This window comes from Monomorium pharaonis, chromosome 11 (genome assembly GCF_013373865.1).
Source record: "Monomorium pharaonis isolate MP-MQ-018 chromosome 11, ASM1337386v2, whole genome shotgun sequence".
Lineage (NCBI taxonomy): Eukaryota > Metazoa > Arthropoda > Insecta > Hymenoptera > Formicidae > Monomorium > Monomorium pharaonis.
Window position 1 is genome coordinate 16,829,138 of NC_050477.1, and position 12,553 is coordinate 16,841,690.

The 12,553-nt window shown below is 33.3% G+C and overlaps 1 long non-coding RNA gene across 1 annotated transcript; it reads left to right on the forward strand.

Moving 5' to 3' along the window:
* The first annotated feature begins 7,089 nt into the window (after positions 1–7,089).
* Positions 7,090–11,925, forward strand: LOC118647891. Its single transcript, XR_004965050.1, has 2 exons — positions 7,090–7,151; positions 7,206–11,925. It is a non-coding gene; the product is annotated as an uncharacterized LOC118647891 (long non-coding RNA).
* Positions 11,926–12,553: the final 628 nt, after the last annotated feature.

Here is a 12,553-nt window from a genome sequence, read left to right on the forward strand (position 1 = left end):
TTTGAGATATCGAAAAGCGGCTAACGCCATTCAAAAGAGAATCATTTGCATCCGTTTGTACCTCCGTTAAAATCGTTTGCACCTCAAAGGATCGGAAGTAAGACTTCAAAATTCGTTCAAAAGGTAATTTTTGAAAAACATATACTTTCGGTCCTTTTGAGGTACAAATGATTTTAACAAAGGTACAAACGGGTACAAACAATTCTCTTTCAAATAGCCTTGACCGTTTTTTGATACCTCCAAAAATGTCAAAATTACCCCTTGAGCAAATTTTGAAAAGCCTGTATTTCCAGTCCCGTTGAAGTACAAACGATTTCAACAAAGGTACAAACGGGTACAAACAATTATCTTTCGAATAACATAAATATAATTAAATTATCTTAAAGTGGGGTTCTGGCTATTTTTTAACTATTTTGTATTTGTTTATCCTTTGAGGTACAAATAAAATAAAAGGTGGTACAAACGGATACAAACAAAGTATAAACAAGTTGTGTTATCAATTTTCAATTTTTGTAAAGTCGGGTTACAGGTTCATATAGCTTGAATGTATGGAAACCCAAAGTTCGTCAGAAGGTTAACAGAAATAATTAACAAAGTGTGACGTGGAGACGGACTATTGGAGCGATGGAAAGAAGAAGTGAAAGCGTCAAAAAGGAGATAAAGAGAATATAAAAAACTACAGAGGAATAAAACGCACCGTTTAAAATATTTTTTTTACGGTATAAAAAAGCGCTAAGTATACGCATGAAACGCCCTCAAAAATCTTTTTTTGTACAAAATAATTTTTATTTGGCATTATAAATGTACGCTACAAAGGAAATTTTAATAAAATTGTCTTTTATCCAAAAAAGAACAAAAAGTTTATTTTCTCTACCAAAATTATGGTATAAAGAAAATGCGCCAACTATGAAAATGGATGTTCATACAAATTAAAACATGGGAGTGTCCCGTTTGCCCACGTCAATATTGGCCACGGTCCCGATTGGTCACGTCAATATTAGCCACATCAATATTAGCCACGTCAATATTGACCACGATCCCGATTGACCACAGGGTGAATTGGCCACGTCAATATTGCCCATGTCAATAATAGCCACGCGTCAATATTGGCCACGTCAATAATGGTCACGTCAATATTGGCCACATCAATATTGGCCAAACGTGATATTGCCCACGTCAATATTGATCACGCGTCAATATTGACCACGTCATTATTGTTCACGCGTCAATATTGGCCACGCGTCATTATTGGCCACGCATCATTATTGTCCACGCGTCATTATTGCCCACGCGTCATTATTGCCCACGCGTCATTATTGCCCACGCGTCATTATTGCCCACGCGTCACTATTGGCCACGTCATTACTGTATATGGTTTGCGACTTGGACGGGATGAGTGCGGGAGGGGAGGCGAAGTCCCCCTTGCACCCCCCATGGGGTGCAAATAAAGTAAATCATTTATACATGTAAATAAATTATAATTAATGTGTAAATAAATAATTTAATATCTCAGAAAATGCTAGAAAGATTGTTATCGTTTAATTGTTATATAACTTTTAGAAATTTATATCTGACAGCATGCATATTATAGAATATAATATCTACTTTTTTATAGAAAAAGCAAAGAATATTATTAAAAAAAAATAATTTAACTAGAGATAGCAAGAGAGAAAAAAGAGAGAAACACCAAAAAATTTTTGATTTCGTCAAATATATAATTTTACTTTTGACTTTCTGCAAATTTTTTGTGTTTATTAAAAACTGCCAACGTTGAATAAATTACAATTAATTTGTTACAATTAACGTTAAATACATTGAATTTTTACAGCTATCAAATTTTTATAGATGATTATCTATACAATCATCGTTGCAATTTATTTTTAAAAAGTAAAAAATAAAAAATCAATTAGCGCGCGTCTGTGGTGTATTGTTACAAGTTCATCTCACACATCTAGGTTTAGAAAATGATTAAAAAAATGAATACTTCGGTGTAAAGAGAATGGTAAAATCATGAGATCGCGTATTATTATGAGCACTCACTACATTCATTTAACTCTACGAATATATTAGCATCTAAATTTTGATCTGCTTCGGTTTATTGAACTTATTTTAAAATTATTAACGAGGTAGCGCAAGTTTTTAGCTTAAATTTTATTATTCTCTGCTATTCTCTGCTATTATTTTACTATTATTTGCTAAGCGCAGCAAGCGCACGCTGCGATCACCCGAACTACGATTCGCTCTTTATCGCAGTCTGCCTTGATGTTATCTTTCACTTTTCAGTCTGCCTTTTTGCATATTATTTTCTAAACGTATAAACAATTATTATATTAATTTTTAGTCTTGAATCTTATGATTTTTTTTACTACTAATTTTTCGCCACTTTGAAGTGATCTGCCGACACTTTCTCTTCCAGCAAACAATCTGCCAATAATTATGACATCTTGTTTCAAAAAAACACTAAACATTCCCGCAGATTTTATGCTTGAATCTTATTCTTTTTTTTTGTCATGAAATTTACTATCTTTATCCGCCCCCCTCCCCTTAATCTTCCTGACCGCTCAGGCAGACTGGCGATTTAGTGTTCGGCAATACCAAAGGACTCTTTTTAGCTAGAGACTTTCCATGATGCTTATTGATGCTATTTTTATGTAGCTAGCTCTCGGTCTATATAGCAATGGCCCCTCCATTAATACAAGCTCTATGGAGAGTGTACGATTTATCCCGACTGTTTCCTCCGAACCGATATGTTTCGTTGTATAGTTGTATGTACATATAATATACAAATATTCATAACCGTTGGAAGGATCATAAAATCATACAAATACTATAAAAGTATTGTAACAAACAATGTTAGTTAAGTATTGTAAAAATATTGTGAAAAATATTACAAGAGAAGAGATTATGAGACTCAGACTTGCGACAATTGCAAGGGTCCATAATCCTGAACGTAAGCAGTATAATTTTATACGTCAAATACATCCTCACATTAGCATTCAATCATAGCGTCAAGCATTAAATTCAATTGTGTTATATAAAAGCCATATTAAAGTCCTTCAAATTACACTAATGTTAACAAGTTAATACTTGACATATTATTCAAAATAAGGTAAAGAATAGACACCAATAGAACTTTCGGTTACTTGCAATACTGAAAAGCAGCTTTTATAATAACAAAATAAACACTAATGACCAGTGGTCATGTTATAATGTCAAAACTGTATGTAAAGAAGTAATTCGGACAGTTATCTTCAAAACTCAACACAAAGTATATGAAATATCGCGAATTTCGTAACTCTACATATAGTTCACAACCACCTTCTCTCCACTAATGTTTTATTTGTATAATTGCACATTTATACATCAATTAACGTAAAAATTAATATTTGTACGTAATGTACATTAATATATAAGTATATAAGTATAAATAAAATTATTATTCAAATCTCATTCAAAGTTCATATTTTAATTGAATTAATTTATTATTTAATACATTTATTCATAATTTTATGTAAATAATTAAACAATTATAATAACATAAAAACAAGATATTAAACTTTATTTTTAAAAATATTCTTATTTATTACTTAAAGCTTCTTATATTATGTGCATTGTAACGTTATTAAAACTTTTAATCTTACAGATATTAAAAATATTTTATATAGTTACAAAATTTTTTATTTTATATATTTACAAAACATCTAACAAGTATATTTATCTTAGTATAGCATTATTATTTTTGCAAACTTAAACAAAAAATCAAATAACAAAATTATCTATTAACCCTTACTGTATACACTTCCAAATAATTGAATACTGTACACAAAGGGTCTGCTGGACTCCAACGATTAAAACAGCTGCTACACATGTTGATTGTGTATTGAAAATTTCGGTTCGAAAAAAATTAAGGATATTTTTAAAACTCTAGAAAATAAGGTCCAATAATATTTTTTAATAATTTTTAATATTTACATAATGAAAAAATTCACAAAAGATAAAAAACGGGAAAAATACCTTTCTTATTAAAAAAATTATATTTTACGTAATATTTATGATAAAATTTTTCGGGGTTCATATTCTTAAAATACTACATTAAAAAAAAAAAAAAAAATTAGTCCAGAGTTCAACGCTGAAGAAGAGGTATTTATTTTGACATATGAAGGAGGAAATTTTGGGAAAAAATTTAATATCTGAAACCAACACATATACATGATTTTTATTATTGTCATAAACAATTTTTTAAAATGTTTATTAGTATTATAGTAATACAAAATACTTAAAAAAATAAAATATACTTATAAAACGTTTAATCTACATAGTCCAGGCACATACTTACGCGGTGTTGATCGCACACGTAGCGTTCACATGAGGTACATAAATATCTTGTTTTTCTGTCCAAATTTCTTGGACACAAATCACATCTGTGTTTAATTTTTGCCATCATTAGCCTTTTATTTTCATTTTACCTCTCGCCTCGATTGATACCGAGCACACCAGCGATGCTCAATTTCAAATCGATACGGATGTTCATTATATTGTATCGTTGACGTAAATAATCCGTAGATAAATGCTTATAGAGACGTTTCAAATAAAACTGAGGTAAGATGAACGTCGTATTACCATCGCTGATGGTACGTTCACCGAGACAAACTTGTATTTTCCAACTCCTTCATATCATCATATTCGTCGGCATCAGATTGTTCCTAATTTGAGTCCTCGGAGACATGATCCACCTCGTTATCCGATGCCTCTTCTCCAAAAACTTCATTTTCTTCATGATCTGTTACGAGCACTTGTTTTCTCAGTCTTAGATTGTAAGCCTGCATCTACACAATATAATAAAATTACAGTAAACTCTCGACAAGTAGCCACGGCGCTATAAGAGAGGAAAATTCTCAGAAAATTCTAGTATAATTTTTTTTAATACTTACGATTTTTATAATAAAAATTACTCAAAGAGAACGATTTAAAAAAAATCGAAAATTTATTCGGAAATGTTTGTTACATCACTGACGAGATACTATATTAAAGACCGTCGGCCCTGAGCAAATTTTCGTCCTTACCAAAGGGGCGCCGGGAGCACGAGGATAATTGAAGAGCGTTGATATTATCGACTGTTTTAGCTGCTCTGAGGATAAATTTCTGAGGATTTCATTTTATGCAATCACTGTTTTATCCACAGAAATGTACGTACAAAAATCTTTATTAAAAAGGAGAAGGATAATGCAAGGTCTACAATGTCAGCAGGAGTAATGGAGTAGGAATAAGAAGTAAGAAATGAGATTTGCCCATTTCATTTACTGCCAGTTTTTAATTGGTTAATTGTTATTCTTACTTCTTACTATATACATTACTCCTGCTGACATTGTAGCCCTTGCAGAAAGTTAAGAATTAGCATATGAGTTACCATAAATAGAAAAATATTTTATAATTTTTTCAATATTTGAATTTTAATTTCTAATCTTTGTCCATTTTTGTCGGATAAGAAACTCTGCAGAGGTCCGGCCCACATAGAAATTGACATCCAGTGGATGTCCAATGGACGTCCATTAAACCTCCATAGATCCATGGGACGTCTATGTCCATGGTGGAAGTCAGATGGACGTCCATTAGAGGTCTAGTAAACTTCCTTAGCTCCATTGGAGGTTTACCTCCATGGCGGAAGTTAGGTAGACGTCCATTAGGGATCCAGTAAACTTCCATGGCTCCATTGAAGGATTACCTCCATGGCGGAAGTTAGACAGACGTCCATTAAAGATCCAGTAAACGTCCATGGCTCCATTGGAGGTTTACCTCCATGGTGGAAGTTAGATAGACATCCATTAGGGATCCATTAAACATCCATAGCTCCATTGGATGTTTTCTTCCATAGTGGAAGTTAGATGGATGTCTATTAGGGATCCACTAAACTTCCATAGCTCTATGGAACATTATTTCCATGATGGAAGTTATACAGACGTCCATTAAGGATCCATTAAACTTCCATAGCTCTATGGAACATTTATTTTCATGGTAAAAGTTACCCAGACAACACGCTTGTCAGAATGAAAACTTTAAGAGAACTTTTTTAAGAAAACATTTAGATACCTTGGAAATGATGTCCAAATGGTAACATTTATCAGAGACGTCTACTAAGATAGGTCTTTGAGATATCTCATGGAAGAGTTTCATTTAAGTTTCTTGAAAATGTTATCCTTATGATATCACAGCTAAATGATATCAGCTTAATATCTCATAAAAGATATCACAATGCTGTCCGATTTTTGAGCCGTCCATGCGCGTCGTAGTTGACTCAGAAATCAGACAACACTATAGCATCCTGAATGAGAGATCTATTTGATATTAAAAAAAATTATCATAAAGATAATGTTTTCCAAAATAACGGTTTGTCTACAATTACTGCGCACAAAAAAATGCACAAAATCTAAATTTATCATGTACTGAATACAAAAACAGAATAATAAACTATTCAATTTTTCTTAAAATATATGATTTATATAGTTAAAATTATCTAATTAACCATTTGAACGCTTCAAAGTATTAATGCTAAATAGATCGCAATTTCCATCAAATTATTAAGGTTATGGAAAAAGATAAATTTAACAATGAAATTAATAAGTAAATAAATTAATGCTATTTATTTTTAATGTTTTGCAAAATTTAATTGCTTTTATAAAAAATAATATAATTGCGTCAGTTTATAACATATATGTATATGTAGACAATAACAAGTACCCATATCGATGAGTCAAATTGGCATAGCAGATAGAGTACAAGGTTTGTAATCCTAAGGTCCCGGGTTCAAAACCAGAGGCAAGTAAGAATAAAATAAAATAATTTAATTTAAATTTAATTAATTAATAAAAATTTGTCCTAAATTTAGTATGTACTGTTGATAAAAATAATTTAAAAGAAATAAAATTTTTATTTTTAATTTTTATTTTGTCAATCATCCATCGAGGCTCCGTGAAGCCTCTATTAATGATCCACGAAACGTCCGTAAGTCATCCATCGAGGCTCCATGAAGCCTCTGTTAATGATCCACACAACGTCTAATAGACCTCTTTGACGACCTCTATTGAAGGTCTAATAGACGTCCACAGTGCGGAACTGTGGATTTCTAATGGCTCTATATAGGACGTCTAATGGACGTCCACTGGAAGTTTAAACTTCCATGGCAGACGTCCATTAGACGTCTACTGGAGGTTTCATTTCTATGTGGGGGGCTTCCTCCCCTCTTTATGGGACCATAGCGGTGCACATGCGCGGCGCCGGGCGCACATGGGGACCGAGCGAACTGGCAGTAGCGTAGCGTGCATGCGTGCGTGCGGATATATACAGAGTTTATAATACAGAAAATAAAAGAGTTCTTGAGTATAACAATTCGAGTGTTTATTTCTGACCGTACCTCAGAGACGACGGTCCTACAGGTTACGGGCCCAGGGCACGTGTCCACTGCATAGAAAAGTGCGACGAAATAACACCGGAAAAAGCTCAGTGCGTTTTAGAGAAAAAGGCCTAAGAGAATTCTAAAAGATAAGTATACAAGATCTCTGTTCTGACGAAAATTGAGAACGATACTTATAATAAAATTAGAGAATTCTAGAAAATTAAAAGAATTCTAGAAGGTTAGAGACCCTAACAGCACATGATATCCTACATATCATGCCATTTTAATACTCAATGTACTGTGATCATCGTAGAATGTTGAGATCATCGCTATAATATCTTTTACAGTATTATTCGATTTTCTTTCGCGCGCGTATACTCTCAGGTTGTACTCAATGTACGAAAATAATACGTACGGCTTTTTACTGCGCGCATAAATTCTCAGGTTTTACTCAAGATACGGAAACGGTACGTATACGAACGACATTTGCATACGTAGAATCATCACTGTTCCAGTCTCTTTTCTACGGACTCGTGTGGTAATATATATTAATTATATTGAAGCGTAATTGATATAAAGGTAATTTTTTTTTATAACTTTTATTTCATAAAATATTGAATAAAGTTAGCGAAACAATTGTTACATAATATAAATTACGCGATATGTTTTAATATTTTGTACAACTACGTAAAACTTCTGATTAAGAAGTTATCCTTGGTCACAAAGCCGCATTTAGCAAAGGTATTATTCATGCTAAAAGATGTAAAACTATAATAATTAAAACGTTTTGCGTTAAATATCTTATTTGATATACATACAGTTTCCAAGTAGTGTCGCGAACGTGAAGTGATACGGTCAGCATATTCGTCTGAACTTATATATTTTTGAAGGTTACTGATACAATCAACCGTCTTTGTTGTATTTGTTATTATTTTTGTGAAAATGTCCGGAACGTCCCGCGAATCTTATTATTATATTGGTAATTATGTCTTATAACATTAATAATACATAAAATTGCTTTCAGAGGTGCTTGCTTTTGCGGTTCAATTTCTTTATATTATTTAGATTGGCCGCTGGTTATTTGACAATCTACTGCTGGTTTTACGCTGTAGAAATTTACGTGACAGGTATGCTTTATTCAACACATAAACTTAAAATTAATTTAGTTTCATCATATTTTTTTAAAGATATAATTTGAATTTGTTAACTTGTAATTGTACAATTTATATCTGTTACAGGCAAAGCTCGCATGGTAGTGTCAGTATTGCCCGGGAAGAGCCTACAGGAGGGCAGTATCTAAAAGATATAATCTGATTTAAATCAAATTGTATTCGCGACACACCGGGCCATATTTGCTATAAACAAGCTTTGCCAAGTATTATATTCACATTATAATAAAAACAAATTTATAATGTAAAATTGTCAAATTAATGGACGTGTTCAAGACTAACAGAGCGGCTAGCCTGCTCGCCGAGTGGTTGAATATGTGATTGATTGGATCTATAAGAAAAAATTATATTTAATCGCTCGGCGAGCAGGCTAGCTGCTTTGTCATCTTGACGCAATAACCCTAACCTAATCCTAATCTATATGTAAGCGCGCGCGTCCCACTGCGTAAATGTGTGCGTGTATAAGTGATCGACTGAAGCCTTCCCGTTTTCATCATTGCGTCAATCTATAGACATTCGCAGCGACACTCTATGGGAGAATGTACCGCGGACATGCGAACGTTCTCAGAATGTATTTGGTTAATCGCAGTACGTAATGCGATTGTTCTGAGAATATACGCAATATACGTTTGCGATATTCTCAGAACGTTCTCAGAATCTCCGTGTGCTATTAGGGATTTGATATCTTTTTCTCTCGGACCTATAGACATAGTAAGTATAGACCGAGCATTCCGCTGTAAACGTTGATGCATACGAAAAGAAAGAGAAAAGATATAAAGAATCTCTTTCTCTCTCTGACATCATCGTACTAGGGAGAGCCTGGCAGGGGAAATGATGGATCGATGCGAGGAGATGAGGAGAAGTGCTCCCCACTTCTCCGGCATTAAAACGAGAATGCTCGGTCTATACTTACTATGTCTATGCTCGGACCATATACATGTGTTGCGTTGCTAAGTGCGCCATGCGCATGTCGAGCTACCCGGTGTGCTAAACATTTGAAACTCGAGTTAAAATTACAGTGTGGATCCGTGTAATTGAAAAATTGACTTCAAAGAGATTAGATGAATACAAAGAGATTAGATAAGTATGAAGATGCTAGAGAAATCTAAATCAAAGTCGATGTGCACCGGGTCAGAAATCGAGTGTAACTTGCTGTGCGGTATGGCTCGACTATTGAAGGAGGCCGGGCAAACCTGTATGTGTCCCATACGTGTGCGTGATCAACCCAAATCCCATAGATCTTTTCAACAGTGCTGGAGGTCACATATCGGAGAGTGGTGTGTACGTGTGAATGACGCTGCAGAGACGCGTGGTTTCCCGCTTTCAGTCTATACTGAATTGCCGTGCGTTCTTTATAGTCTCGAAGGCACAAGAAAATTTCTTCCTGCGTTGAGAATATTAGAAGAGAATCGTCTTATATCCATTATTGTATATCGAAAATTACAATATAATTTATTGTAAATCCCGGTTCAGATGTCGCAAGAAGATAAAAAGGATGTAATATCTCTAGAGAATGAAGATTCTCAGCGTCAAATTGTTGATTACGAAAGCGATGACAAAAATGATAAGACGACGACAGAGGAGTTTGCAAAAATTAGAGAAAGAGAAGAGGTTGAATCTATAGAGACTAGAGAAAAAGGTATGAGTATAAACGTTTAATTAAAAGAATGCAGCACATTTCACATAATTATAGGTAAAAGGGTGAGAACAATTAAGAGATTAAGAGTTAGAAGTATCTATATATATGTGCAAGTGTGTAAACAAAAATTTATACTAATTTAAAATTTTTTAATTTAGAGAATACGAAACTGGTAGAAGATCAATCTAGAGGAACCTTACCAAAGAAACCACGAATTTTAGAGAATAAAATAGTACATGAAGACCGACCAATCTTGCCAATTGGGAGCAAGATTTTATACAAAAAACAAGAAAGACTAATCGCCAAAAATGACTTAATGGCAGATAAAATGTAGGCATCGCTCGGCATGATAGAAAGGATTATGGAGGGAGCGAATAAAATGATGGAGAAGATGGTCAGAGTGTCGGAGATAAATCTAGAGGAACAAAGAGTCTAACTTAGATGTTTAGAGGTAAATAAAAAAACACAAAAAGTTTAGAAAATTTAGAGAAAAACCATGTTTAAAATTCAAGAGAATTAGAGTTAAAAAATAGAAGAAAATTAGAAGGAATGATTCATGGATCTGAGAATAGAGAAAAAGAAGTAGCTAACGATAACAGTTTAGAAGTAATTAAGAGTGTAATTAAAAGCGAGCTGAACGATCAAAAAATAAATATTAAGCGAGAATATAAGTTGACGCAAAAATCCAACTTTGATTTTTGGCTAGATTATTTGAGATCGGAACTAATGAGTAACGATTTGTTAGATGTTATAGATATTAAAGTAAAGAGTTCAGAAAATCTCACAGAATTAAAAATAATTAAAAGAAATAATCTTGTCAGAGACATAATAATTAATCACTTAGACGAAAAATATCATAAGAGAATTCTACATGAGCATAATTCTAAAGAAATTTTGAAGAGACTAAGAAGTTATAAAAAGAGTGAGACAAATGTTACTCATACATCCGTAAGAACTTGTTTATATCAAATAAAAATGAGAAAAGATGAAAAAGTAAGTGATTTTTGCGAACGCTTTGATTCTATCACTAGAGAATATGAGACATGTGAAGATGCAGTGCTTCTCACTGAACAAGAGATTAGATCATCATTTTATCAGGCAGTTTCTTCTAATACACCTGAATTAAGAAGTGTTGATTTGATTAGAAGACAAACAGAGAGAGAGAGAACCTGAGAGAATAAATGTTGATGAGATAAAGGATGCGTTCGAGGAGACGCTATTAGCGCTATCAGCATCAGTTTATCCTTGTTCTACTTTTAATGAGTAATAGATAGACTGATGCTGGTAGCGCTAATAGCGTCTCCCCGAACGCACCCAAAATCATTATGCAGCTGAAACTGCTGTACATGTGTACAACAGATCTCCACATAAAACGTTAGAGTATGAAGTCCTGTTAACGAAGTTCGCACCAAAAACGAAATGTCACCATGAACAAATAAAGAGATTTGGATGTATAGGATACGCAAGAGTACCGAAACCCAGTTCAAAGTTTGATACTAGAACAATTAGAGTCGTATTAGTGGGATATACCAATACTGGTTATCTATTGTGGCATTCTAGTACGAAAAAATTTATAGAGTCACGACATATCAAATTCAACAAGAAGGTTGTATACAAAGAGATATATAAACTCAGTCAATTAGAGGATGACAAGAATTGGATGAAAGAGTTTGGAGAAAAAAATAATATAGAGGAAACAGAGCAAAGCAACTTAGAGCCCCCAAAAAGAGAAAGATCTAAAAAACAGGCAAAACTAAACCCAGATAGTCAAATAAAGGCAACGTGTTGTTATTTTGCTGTCACTTATTCCCTATTAATTTTATCAAACTAAAGCCAAGGTGTTTCCTCAAACTTTCTGTTGTTCTAACATCATGTAAAATTCTACATTAGAATTCAACAAACTGACGGCAAGTTGTCAACATGCATGCACAATTGCTGTCAATGTGACAAGTTTATTATTCCTCAATGCATGCACTTATAATTTTATAAACTTATAAAGGTTATTTGCTCTCCTGATGTTAACTTCGTTCCACGTTAAATTACAATGACAGCAAATTGTGAGCAAGTTCACAACATACATGCAGTGCATTAATTTGCCCGATATGCTTAATCTCGTTTGACTATCTGGGAATGATCAAAAACAAAAGGTCGCACAGAGGCATGATGATGCTCCAATGACTAAAAGTAAAACTAAGAAGAAATTAGAGTCGTTAGATAAAAATGAAACTAATCATGTGCAAAGATTAATACAAGATACAAGCTTTGCTAAATATGTAGAAAAGAGAAGTGATTGTCAAATCTTAAATGAAACACAAAAGCTAGAAGATGAAATGCGTAAGTGTCTTTTGGTAACAT